Source organism: Drosophila takahashii, chromosome 2R, assembly GCF_030179915.1.
Source record: "Drosophila takahashii strain IR98-3 E-12201 chromosome 2R, DtakHiC1v2, whole genome shotgun sequence".
In the NCBI taxonomy this organism is placed as follows: Eukaryota; Metazoa; Arthropoda; class Insecta; order Diptera; family Drosophilidae; genus Drosophila; species Drosophila takahashii.
The window spans coordinates 21,404,537-21,417,159 of NC_091679.1; the positions used below are offsets into that span (position 1 = coordinate 21,404,537).

The 12,623-nt window shown below is 35.8% G+C and overlaps 1 long non-coding RNA gene across 2 annotated transcripts; it reads right to left on the minus strand.

Moving 5' to 3' along the window:
- Positions 1-9,387: 9,387 nt before the first annotated feature.
- Positions 9,388-10,205, minus strand: LOC138912693 (uncharacterized). Of its 2 annotated transcripts, none has more exons than XR_011418249.1 (3): positions 9,953-10,205; positions 9,625-9,879; positions 9,388-9,566 (listed from the first exon to the last, which is right to left on the minus strand). It is a non-coding gene; the product is annotated as an uncharacterized lncRNA (long non-coding RNA). The 2 variants fall into 2 exon arrangements; XR_011418250.1 differs by having other exon boundaries at positions 9,625-9,893.
- Between the last annotated feature and the right edge of the window lie 2,418 nt (positions 10,206-12,623).

Consider the following 12,623-nt stretch of genomic DNA (forward strand, 5'->3'; position numbering starts at 1 on the left):
GTCCGAGACTGACAGAAAAGGAGGAGGAGGTGTATGGAAATATCACATTATTTAAAGGCAATTCAATAAACACGTGTGTCTGCTATCAGCTAAAATATCTGCAACAAAGTGTGTCTTTATTTGTTCTTACTGGATATATACAAGACGAGAATACAAGACAAACCAAGGAGATACTAAGGAGTAATATCTACTAAAAGGCTCGGCGGATTAATCTGATTTTTACAGATTACTACAGTTCTGAAATCAACATTTTTGACCAAAAATGATTACACTCCTCATTAAATAAACTTTCTAAAATTTTCTTATTCGCCCCGCCCTAGAAACCGATTCCTTTTTCTTCTTCACTCTTCACAGGCATTTTCTATTGCAGCGTGCGTTCGTTAACAGGGCGTTTATAGTATTTTAAAATACCTTTAAAAAGAGGTATATTGCAAGTCTGTAGCTTTAGTAGTACAGAAGTTACAGCCTTTCAAAATTTCGCTATTTATAGCTTTTTTCCCGCTAAACTAGCGGGTTTTTCCCAAAGTGGTAGAACCAAAGTTCTACCAAATCATAACAGTTACAAATGTTGATATGAATCCGTAATATAATGAGGGTATTCCCTAAACTGTTAAATTGCTAAATTTTAGGTCAGCTGTTAACCTCTATGAGTAAAGCCCCAGACAAATTAATTTTTGGCCTTTTTTATGGGAAAAATCCGAGGTCCGAGGTAATCAAAATCTGTGGGTTTTTGATTTTGATGATTTTGATGAAACTTTCAGACAAGAAGCTTGAATTAACGTCTAATAACCTGGTTTATCGTGCATATTGGCACAACCTCTGTGAGGGGAGCAGTTAACCAAATGGTGTATACCCGATTTTTCGAATGCATTTTTAAAACACTTGTTGACCTCGGATTTGGCTCCAAACCTATACAGATCGATAGATATTTTAATCCTAAACAGTTTTGCATCAAACATTTTCTAATTCGGCTCCCAAATAGCGAGAAAATTTAAAAACGCTATTTTGACGTACATAAAATTTTGTTGAATTGCTGAAAAGCCAGAGTTGTTACCTTTTTTTATTAAAAGTCATGGCAACTCTGTAACATTTTAGTATCACCAGTACGCAGTATCATAAAAAATACAAGGAAAAATATTTTGAAAAATTTTTTTTTGCAGTTATTATTAATTTTGATTGGGGAACAACTTTGCATCAAAACATTTTTGTTTTAAGCCCCGGGGAAAAAGTTGAAAATTTGACTTTCGCAAAATTTGCTTTTTTTTCAAAGGGGTCTTAATGGGTTAAGAACATTTTTGTGTCATTTAAACGGAATTGAAGTGCTCTTTCTATAGGTGTCAAAAGCTTATATTATTAGTTCAAAATATAAGTACAGTTAACATTTACATTTGTGAAAATACTTTGGACCACACCTGTATATGGGCAATTCTCTGGGGATATCAACCAAGCCAAAAAGCTTAAAACTTAAAAAAAACATACATATTTCTATATGATTTTGCACTGATATTTGTTTCTAGTTAGATGGATCCTCAACTAAGCTAAGTAATTTAAGTATCCTTGGATAATTTTCCAGTACAATACCAGTTATATGGACAAAAAAGTTATTTTTTGGTATTTTGTTGGTATTTTTTAAAGTATCTCTTAAACGGTTTTTTCGACGTTAAAGCCTAGTACTCAGTTTGGCTAAGAGTTTTACCAGTCGAAAAATATTTATCTGTTAGTGAGACCGAAGTTTTCGGATTTCATCCGCGATGCATGTAGCATGGTCTTACTCTCAGCAAACAAATCAACTGGCGCCAATTTTAAAATATTACAAAACGTTGAGCCGACCTGGGTCGCAAGCTTTAAATTCGCTGTTGGAAAGGCGATATGTATTGCAGCAACTCCTACAGGCAGTTTTCCATTGGTTTTTGTGGTTTTCCTTGTTAAATTGTTATTTTCACACCGCTTCTGCACAAACACAGCCAAAGATCAAATTTTTTATTCTTTGGGCCGCGGCTAAAGTAGTTCATCGGAATTCATCCGCTAAATCTAGTATTTTTTCGGTATTTCCTTACTATTTCCTTAGCTCAACTGAGTACCGCGGTGGAAAAAAGTACCAGCTAAAGGCTTTAGCTACCTATTTGCCTCTCGCTTACTCCTATGCTTAGCTAGCAGTTTTCGTCGTACTGAGTACTAGGCTTATGGTTGCAGAAAAACCACCTAAGAAAATGTCGGAAAAAACTGTCGCGTGCGACATGTAGCGTGTGACAGTCACTTAGATGCCAATAAAAAATTAACCACGCAATATTTTGAATTCAAACCAAATACATTTTAAAGAAGAAAGATCAAGGAACACTATGAAATTGTAACGACCCTGTTTTGGGAGGCGGTATAGCTCGCCGTGGTCAGGGTTCGCGACAGATATTTATAGTTCCTCTATAGATCGATTTTACCTCCCTTTCTCCAATAATAACACAGAGGGATAGAGCTATAATTTAGGCGCGTATTTCGTAGTAATTGTAAAGTGAGGTTTTGTCGGGTGATGACGTATATGTGAGTTTACACTGCTTGCTTCGGTGGTTCGGTGCTACAGGAGGGCCGAAGGCTGGACTGCTTGCTGTTGATTTGGTGCTCCGGGAGGGCCGAGTGGTGAACTGCTTCCTGTCGGGATCCGATGCTACTGAAGCTGTGTGAAGAACTGCTTGCCGCCGTTGGTCCGATGCTACGTGTGAGCGTGTGTGATGAACTGCTTGCCGTCGTTGACCCGATGCTACGGGAGTGTGTGTGATGAACTGCTTGCCGTCGTTGACCCGATGCTACGGAAGCGTGTGTGATGAACTGCTTGCCGTCGTTGATCCGATGCTACGGGAGCGTGTGTGATGAACTGCTTGCCGTCGTTGATCCGATGCTGCGGAAGCGTGTGTGATGAACTGCTTCGTGGTGTGTACCATGAGGTTGCGTCGGCGCTGCGGGATGGGCCGAGTGACCGTGTTGACGTGGCAGATGGGCCGAGTGGTCGCGTTGGCGCTGCGGATGGCCGAGTGTGAACTGCTTCGTCGTGCGTACGTCGTGTACGTCGGGCTCGTAGTGTTCTGGGTCGTTGGGAACGATCTACTTGGATTTCCGGATATTTCTCCTTGTTGCTGATGTTTCCTCGAAGATCGTCGGAACGCAAGTCCCTGATCTGTGGCCTTGCCTCTGATTACACAGGTACACAGCCAAAAATTTCCAGGAACCATTTCAAGTTTTCCATGATATTTGGGTGCTCCTGAGTAAAAGTCCCATACAAAATTATTTTCCATCACCTACAGGTTCCGCGGTATACCTAAGAATACAAAGAACCGATGTTTTCCGACATTTTGAATTACCTGGCCAATATAAGTGGACTTACCTTTATTATTTTCGGTAGGACCTACTCTCAATACATCACGGCACTACTAAAAAATAGTCTCAATCGTGAAGCATTGCCCATGTCTTTGGAATTCGACGCCAAAGTTGAAACTCCCAAAATTTCCAAATTTCATCAAAAAGTAGTTTGAAAGCCTTGCTTTTGCATAAAACCAATTTACGTCCATCAATTCCAGTAGCGTATGGTCCCCATTTTAAAGAAACATACTCGGTTTTGGAAAGCATTCTCAACCACATTAAGTATAAAAGGTATAAATGGTCTATATGCGCAGATCTGAAAGTTATGGCATTGCTAACCGGCTTTTAATTGAAATAAATAATCCGCAAACATAGCAAAAATTGTTTGGAGATGACTTACACGAGTCTTTTGGGGCCACTTTTTCTTTTTGACTGAACTTAAATATGTAAGGATTATTATTATTATTCAAAATGTCGGAAAACATCGGTTTTTTGTATTCTTAGGTATACCGCGGAACCTGTAGGTGATGGAAAATAATTTTGTATGGGACTTTTACTCAGGAGCACCCAAATATCATGGAAAACATGAAATGGTTCGTGGAAATTTCACAAAGTTTAATTTTGTGTTCCTGTTCCTTATATAGCCGCTGTTTAGAGTGCGATTTCGATAATTAGTTATCGGGTCATGATTTTAGCGATGGCCTTCGTCTATCTATATCTCTGTTGTCAGTGTGACCAGTTGTCGCTTTGGGCTTTGGGCGCGCGTTTGAAAAGACGCGCGCGGGTTGCATTTAGTTGTGGCGATGGGTCGTCACAAAATTAACTGCATTAAAATATTCCTTCACGTTTCGTTATAGTGTTGTACAATTTTCGTCTGAGAAGAAAATAGTCTGCAGTAGCCACCGCCAGTTATTGATAAGATTGGAAGTCGTCGCTGCTAAATGTTCACCTACCTAAACAAATTTAGGACGATGCAGGCAGACGTCAGGCAGACGTCACACATGTGTGCACAGGCCATAAAGGAATCCCACGATCGGTCACGTCCTGACACCATCTGCACGCGTACTTCGCGGGAATTCGCTATCTTAAGTAGTTATCATGTCTGTAGCCACCTGGTATTGTTTTGATAGGATAAACCATGTATCTGATAAATGTAACCCAAAGTAGACCTAAGTAAATACCCTTTGACCCAAGAACATGTATATAAACCCCATGCAATATTCAATAAAATCACTACGACAAAAACTCCTTGCGTATTCACTTCTCCGCAGCCCAATTTGTATTGAACTTATTGCGGCGACTATTGCCACTGGTATTGTACTTGAGGCACGCAACAAAAACTACTTCAGCATTTTAAGATTTAATTTTGATCCATACATGTGTGTTTAGACTGGGCCGCATCATTGACATGCGACGAAAATGGAATGTTCAGTAAATTTTTCCATAGGAACCCTGTGGATAGAAGAAGAGACAAGTTTTTTGAATGTTCGACGAAGGTTCAGAAATGGCCAGTATATTTATAGTATTTTGTTAAAAAATTTAGTATTTTTGGCGAATTTCTTTAAGTAACTGATGATTTTAATGTCAATTTTCTGTAACGACGAAAATATTCAAGACAAGCGGGCAAAATGAATTCTCTTGCTAAGCAAAAAAAAAAGAAATGGTCAGACAGGGAGGAAAACATGTTACTTGAGTTGTGGTCAGACAAGATTGAGGAGCTACGTGGGCCAAGAAAAAATGCACATGTGTACATAGAGATGATGGAGGAGTTGGCATCGCAAGGCTTTCCCGTGACTCCTCAAGAAAAAAAAACAAAGCTTGAAAATTTCTTCTTCTTCTTCACAGCCAGCGTTTTACCTGGCAAAAATAGGACATTTTTTTACGACAGTGATGCCAACTTTTTGCAAAGGCGGCCTGTTTTTATTAATTTCTCAATAACTACAACTTCTTTTACCATAACATTTTTACCAGAAATAAGTTTAATTTTTAACTACAATACTATGTACCTTTGAATAAATAATTCGTTAACAAAACATTTCGATAACTAACTCCGAAATTTGGACAAATTTGGTATTTTAAAGTGCTAGCTAATTGGTAATACTGCTGATTTTTTTAGCTAATTTTTTCGAGTGGTTTTATAAAAAGCATATTTTTAAATATAAACCGAAGTAGGTATAAAAATCGTAGTATGCAGGTAGTTCATAAAATTCGGGTGAACTTCCGTTTAGCTCCTACCCCCAATTTTGTTCAAACTTTCCATATCGCCGTGTTTTTGGGTCCTGATTACGGGAAAATTAGTCAAAGTTTGCGCAAATAACGGGATCATGGAAAATAACGGTAAAAACAGTTTTGCGTAAATATCTTCGAATATATTAACTAAATCAACAAGTTAGCTAAAGAGAAATGAAAGATATTAAAAAAATGAAAAAACTAATAGTTTTCGTAAGAAACTCTAAATAAAAAACTCTAATAACATGTAAACGGCATTAAATTAATTAAATTTTTAAAAACACGAAATTAAAATAAAGCATAAATGAAAAGTATAAGCTAAATATAAAAGTTGGATCGACCATTTCAGTTGTCGTAGTTAAAAATAAAGGTAACAAAACAAAATAAAATTCAAAGTATAAAAAGGTAACAAAACAAAATAAAATTCAAATTATAAAAGGGAAATAATAATGATAAAAAAGGCGTTTCTAATATCGCAAGTAAAATTTTTTTTTTACAAAAATCGCTGCGATTTTTGTTAAAAAAATTTTTTCTGCGGCGTTTTACTTCTTTGGCTTTTTGTAAATTTGTCTTTTTTTTAATAAATTTTTTGTTAATTTTGTTTTTTTTTTTTTACTTTTTGTAAATTTGGTTTTTTTTTAACTTTTTGTAAATTTTGTTTTTTTTTGTCCTTTTTCTAAATTTTGTGTCTATTTTTGGATTTTATTCTTTTTTAATACAAATGAAGTTACATTCCGGGATATAATTTTTTTATGTCTTTTAGTAATAATAAAAAGGGGTCAATTTTTAGCTTTGTAGCCCGTCGTCGCCACAAAAATTCACAAAGGTGCTCGTCCAACTTTCCTTTGTGAACGCCCCCACGAGACAAATTCCGTCGCATCGACCGCCAGGAAGACTCAATATTTTGAGTATGAGCACCGGTTATGGAATCCACAAGTTCTTCTGAGTGGTTTACGGTCTTGTGGATGTATCCCTCGGCTTCTAACCCAATATACCCCTTCCAGCAATCTGTATGGATCTCGGTCCCTGGTTTAACATGTTTTTTTATTAAGGTTGACAATGTGTGTTTGTCCCTTTTATTGTCCGGACAGATTTCCAACCTATAATTTTTGGAACATCCTCGCTCTATGAGTCCCAAAATCCATGAACCTTCTACCACGCGACCTCTTTCAAACTTTCGCCTACCAATTTTACATTCGTCTATCTCTACGACTGTTTTTTCACCTCCAATAAATCCCTGATCCTCAAAATCTGCGTCCAAAGCTGCCATACAAACTTCACGGCAAAAAGAAAATCTGTCTGCCACAGTTTCTGAGGAAACAGTTTGGTCCTCTTTTACGCTACATTCCCGAATAGTTTGGGCAAACGTATACGAATTTGAAAAGCAATATATGATTATGATGCATGATGCTGGCGATACATGGCACCTTTCTAGCCAAGTGTTCTTCGCAACACTTTTGGAATGATCATGCTTTCCCTTTTTTATGCATCTAAACTCCCCACATATTGATTTATGCTCTAGCAAAATCATGCTCTGCTTATGCCTATTGTAATAGCGGTCTTTGGGTATTAACCCGACATCCCGCAGCCATTGCAAAGCACTCTCCCGGGTGCTCAGAATGGGGACCAATATGAAAAAATTTAGATTTTCCATTTTGAGGTCTTTTCAGTTCAAGCTCTGAATTCATTGTGATTGTATATTTCACTAAATGGGAAAAAGTAACATGAACACTAGGGTGGTTTTTTTTTGTATGAAAAATTCTAAGGTCCTACTCTCACCCCCTTATACTTTGCGCATTGGTGCATTTAAGGCATACCAAAAAGAAAAAGTATAAAAAAATGCGATTTAGTGCTTGCGCATTGACCTTTAAGTTTATCACTCATACGAACTGTTGCCCTTGATCAAATATTTTAATTTCATATAGATGGCGTAGACTTGTCATTACTTATTGAGTCTAAACATAAAGGTAACCTTGTCACCTTTACAAACGGCTAAACAAAAATAAAATCGCTATGGCAATATAAGTTCCAATATTTAAGGGAGTCGCACTACAAATCAAACATTTTTTTTATTTATCGCCCCCAAACTATATGCAGAATAGGTGGATAAAAAGCTATTTAGATATTTTTAAAAATCTTAATGTACGTATCGTGGCAAAAAAAACACTTGCTAGGGTTTTATAACAAGATCCCGAGTCGAAACCTAAATTTTTACTTTAGTTTGTTTTCGTAGTCTATTGAATTACGTGGACTATTATTCAACAAAATCGTCTAGATCTACATTTATTGAATCCTTCATACAAACAGACAAACAAAGCAATATAATTATACCGAAAATTCATAAATTTATTTATTTTGTTATATCCCTGCATTATAGGGCACAGGGTATTATAATTTCAGTCAAAAGTTTGCAACGCAATGAAGGAATGATATCCGACTATATATTCTTGATCAGCATCACCAGGAGAGTCGATCAAGCCATGTCCGTCTGTCTTTTCTTGTTAAGTCGCGTTATTCGTCAAAGGACGTACTCGAATTTCCTTGCTCTCCCATACGCTAACCAGCATTTTTGCAACAAGCTGAGCACTTTCAGATAAGAAACTTTGTTTCAGAGGAACTGTCCTGTAGAGCAAAGTACGGTCCTCTTTAACGGCAAAGTTTCTTCTTCATCAAAATTGAAATTTAGCTTTCCAACCAAAAAAAGGTGCTCTCCATTTTGTTAACGATTATGCACGAAATCAAATATTTGACAAGTGTAGATATGGGAAAAGATTTGCCTACCCAAAACTCATACTGGCTTACGTGCCGTATGAGTAACTTTGAGACCATTGCGCAAGCCCTTAGACTTAATTTAAAATTTTTTGGATTTTAGTTTAAGTTATTTTGCACAAATATCTTGTGTTTAAAAGGGTGAGATAAAAATTCCTTATAAAAAACCGTCCTAATGAACACGATACATCGTATAAAGCAGGGATCGCAAGTAAGAGTTACTTTTTTAAAAAAATTGACAAATAAGTTTTATTTTTCAATTTTTATTATAAAAGTTGACAAATAACTCTTATGCTTCAATTTTTATTATAAAAATCAACAAATAAGAGTTATTTGTCAACTTTTATAATAAAAATTGAAAATAAATATTGAATTGATATACCTCTTGAACTGTACGGTACATTGGTTTAAAATTTATATATATATAATCTACGCTTTAATACCTTTCTGTTGATATGCCATATGTCCCCAAAATATTTTTTATAATAATAATATTTGTTACATCATAAAAAATATTTTGGGGACATATGGCATATCAACAGAAAAGTATTAAAGCGTAGATTATATATATTTAAATTTTAAACCAATGTACCCCACAGTTTAAGAGTTATTTCAATTCAATCTTTATTTTATTATAAAAGTTGACAAATAACTCTTATTTGTTGATTTTTATAATAAAAATTGAAGCATAAGAGTTATTTGTCAACTTTTATAATAAAAATTGAAGCATAAGACTTATTTGTCAACTTTTATAATAGAAATTGAAAAATAAAACTTATTTGTCAATTTTTTTAAAAAAGTAACTCTTACTTGCGATCCCTGGTATAAAGAGTCAAAATAGGTCCATCGCTAGATTAGAAGGTAAAATGCTGTTATCGGCTAATCGAAAACTATCTGACGCCATTTTTATGGCGGGATATTGCAGTATTTTAAAATGTTCACACCCAATTTAAAATACTTTTTTTTAGTTTTTCCTCGAAAACCTTTATGTTTACGAAGAAAATGATTAATACACAAAAGATCCGTTTTATAAATATCTATTTAGCTGGGACTGCTGAAAATTTGAGAATCATTACATCTGCCGGGAGCACCAACATTAATATAGGTAAATCGATATCTGTGGTCTACCAAGGCCAATAGGATTATGGAATACCAGCCTTTGTAATTATAAAAATCCACTGCATCGGTTTTTGGAGGGCTTATTTCAATGTGGCAACCATCTAAAGAATAAAATTATATTATAATAAAATATTAAATGCCAAGCCAAGTATTTTAGACCTATTGCACCAAAACATTGAGGGAATCCGAACTGTTCAAACCCTGTTACACTTTCCTCCACATTAGTTTGAGTTAGAAAGTCAGAAGAAAAACAAAGGTGAAAGAACCTTCCAGACTTCAACGCAAAACTCTTGAAGGATACAGCAAACTGAGGAACTTGCGATACCGAATAGTGTGGCCACGGTACGGAACTCTGCGGATGATCCCAAAGTGAAGAGAGCAATTGCGACTCTTTTTTCAAGTGGAATACATGGCCTAAAGTTTGTATTCTTTTTAGCCAATGATGGAAGCATTTTTACAATATCGTGAAACGCTATAGCATACTTACAACAGTCCAAATAGATCTTTGGCGATGAACGGATTGCATTTGTAAAACTTGCATTTTAAAATGACCAGCCGTATTTGCAATTTGGTCGGAAAGGTTTGCGATTACTTCATTTTCGATTGCATCATCTTTCAAAAGCTTGATGACCATATGGCTGGTCGTGATGTAGCTGCTCAAAGCCCCATGTACCACATTTAAAATATTGTAAGACATGGTTTTTGATATAGAACCAAATGTGGGTTATTATTTTCGTAGTTAAAACTAACGGCCTACTACCGTTTTTAAAGATGCGGCAGTAGTGTAAGTGCTGGCATCATTTATTGAATATCACTATGGACGGCAGTCCATGTAGTGACGAAGCGCACCAGGAGAGTGTGCGAAGGCGACTACTATTATATAGCCGCAAAATTGAAAATCTGCTGTGATAGTCCGATCGTAATGAGTAATGCACCAATCAAAAGGTATTGCAAAAACTTAAAGGATTGCATACCAAGACTTTAAGAAAATCAATTGGCTTGGGAGAGAGAGCGGTGAAAGTGAAAAAGTGAAAATTTCGAAATTTGGAGCTGTTGGGGCCGGTGGGGATAAATGCCCCCTCGCAATGTTTTAGTTGTGTTCCTATTGAAAATACCCGTCGAATGAGGGGTCATATGATATAATCCGACGCTCCCTTCAAAAGTTATAGCCAAAATACGATTTTCTTCGTCTTCCAAAAATGAAAATTTGATTCTGTTTGTCAGTTTGTCAGTTTGTCCAAAACATGTTTTTGAAGTTTTGAAAATTTGATATGACGTTCATCACATCGATATAAAAAACTTTTGTTCTACCACTTTTGGAAAAACCCGCTAGTTTGGCGGGAAAACAGCTATAAATAGCTAAAATTCGAAAAGCCGTAACTTCTATACTACTAAAGCTACAGACTTGTGCTGCATCTCGTTTGAAAGGTATTTTTAAATACTATAAACGCCTTTTATATACAATAAATGTAAATGTAATAGTTAAAAAGATATGAACAAAAGACAATTTTTTAAAACTTTTTTTTTAGTTTTTTTTTATTTTTCTCAAAAACGGCTCTAACGATTTTCTTTAAAACTTTAAACTGTATAGCCCTTGAGATTTCTTAAATTTTGGTATATAACACATTACTGTAAAAAGTCACGTTTAAAAGTTATTTTTATACGAAAATAGCCACTTTTGCCAGCTCGAACAACTACCGCTCCCTGAGTATTTCATTTTGTGTGAGGGTATCCGAACTGTATTTTAGGGTCATGGAATCAGTAAATTTGCACTTAAGAGTTCCATATAGGAATCTTTTGTTCTACGACTTTTGGAAAAAGCCGCTCCTTTAGCGGGAAAAAGCTAACTATAGCTAAATTTCGTTAGTTTGTAAGTTCTACACTACTAAAGGTACAGACATGTGCTATACCTCGTTTAAAAGGTATTTTGAAATACTTTTTTATCTTAATTCATTAAAATGCAATAGTTTAAAAATTATGATTGACTAATTTAAATTTAAATGTTTATATTAGCATCTATGAGAGCAAATATAAACAAACAAAAACTTCTGATATCAAATAAAAACACCTCTTAACGAGGTAAAAAACTAGTGACGATCGCACCTTCAACGTACAAAAGTTCTGATATCAACTTTTGTGACGAAAAATGATTTCAGATGCGACTAAATAAGTACGCTACCTAAAATTTATTCATTCGGCACGCTACAACAGAAATCTTTCGTGTAGATATTAAATATTTGCTAAAGCGGGCCGAACGAGTAAATTTTAGGTAGCGTACTTATTTAGTCGCATCTAAAATCATTTTTCGTCACAAAAGTTGATATCAGAACTTTTGTACGTTGAAGGTGCGATCGTCACTAGTTTTTTACCTCGTTAAGAGGTGTTTTTATTTGATTCGACAATGATTCTTGTAGTCTAAATACACTATTACAATCGAAAGTTAAGCAGGAAGTCAAAAAAGTAACTTCTATTGGTGTCGCGTGCGAAAGTCTTTTTTTTTTTATATATCTTGAAAACGAAAAATGTCCCAAAGTCAGCCCTAGCACACATTTTAGTGCTAATCAAGACCTTTAATTTGAGCCTAGTGCCAAAAGAAAAGAAGTACTGGAAGATAGTTGTTATACCCGTTACTTGTAGAGTTAAAGGGTATATTGTATTCGTGCAAAAGTATGTAACAGGGAGAAGGAAGCGTTTCCGAACCTATAAAGTATATATATTCTTGATCAGCGTAACTAGCCGAGTCGATATAGACATGTCCGTCTGTCCGTCCGTCTGTCCGTCCGTATGAACGCTAAGATCTTGGAAACTACAAAAGCTAGAAGGTTGGGATTTTCCACACATATTCTTGGGCTTCCTACGCAGCGCAAGTTTATTGCAGCCGACCGCCACGCCCCCTCTAACGCCCACAATCGCCCACTAACAATTTTAAAACGCCCACACCTTTAAAGATTTCCGAGAAGTATAAATGCCATTTTATTGTTTATACTTATACCTATCGAAATGTAGAAGACATTTTTCAAATCTGACCATTCAATAAAAAGTTATACGCAATCGAAAAAATTGTATATATCCATCTTTCTTGCACTCCCTTTAGCCGAGTGACGGGTATTAGATAGTCGGGACAACAACCCGACTATAGCGTTCTCTCTTGTTTTCAC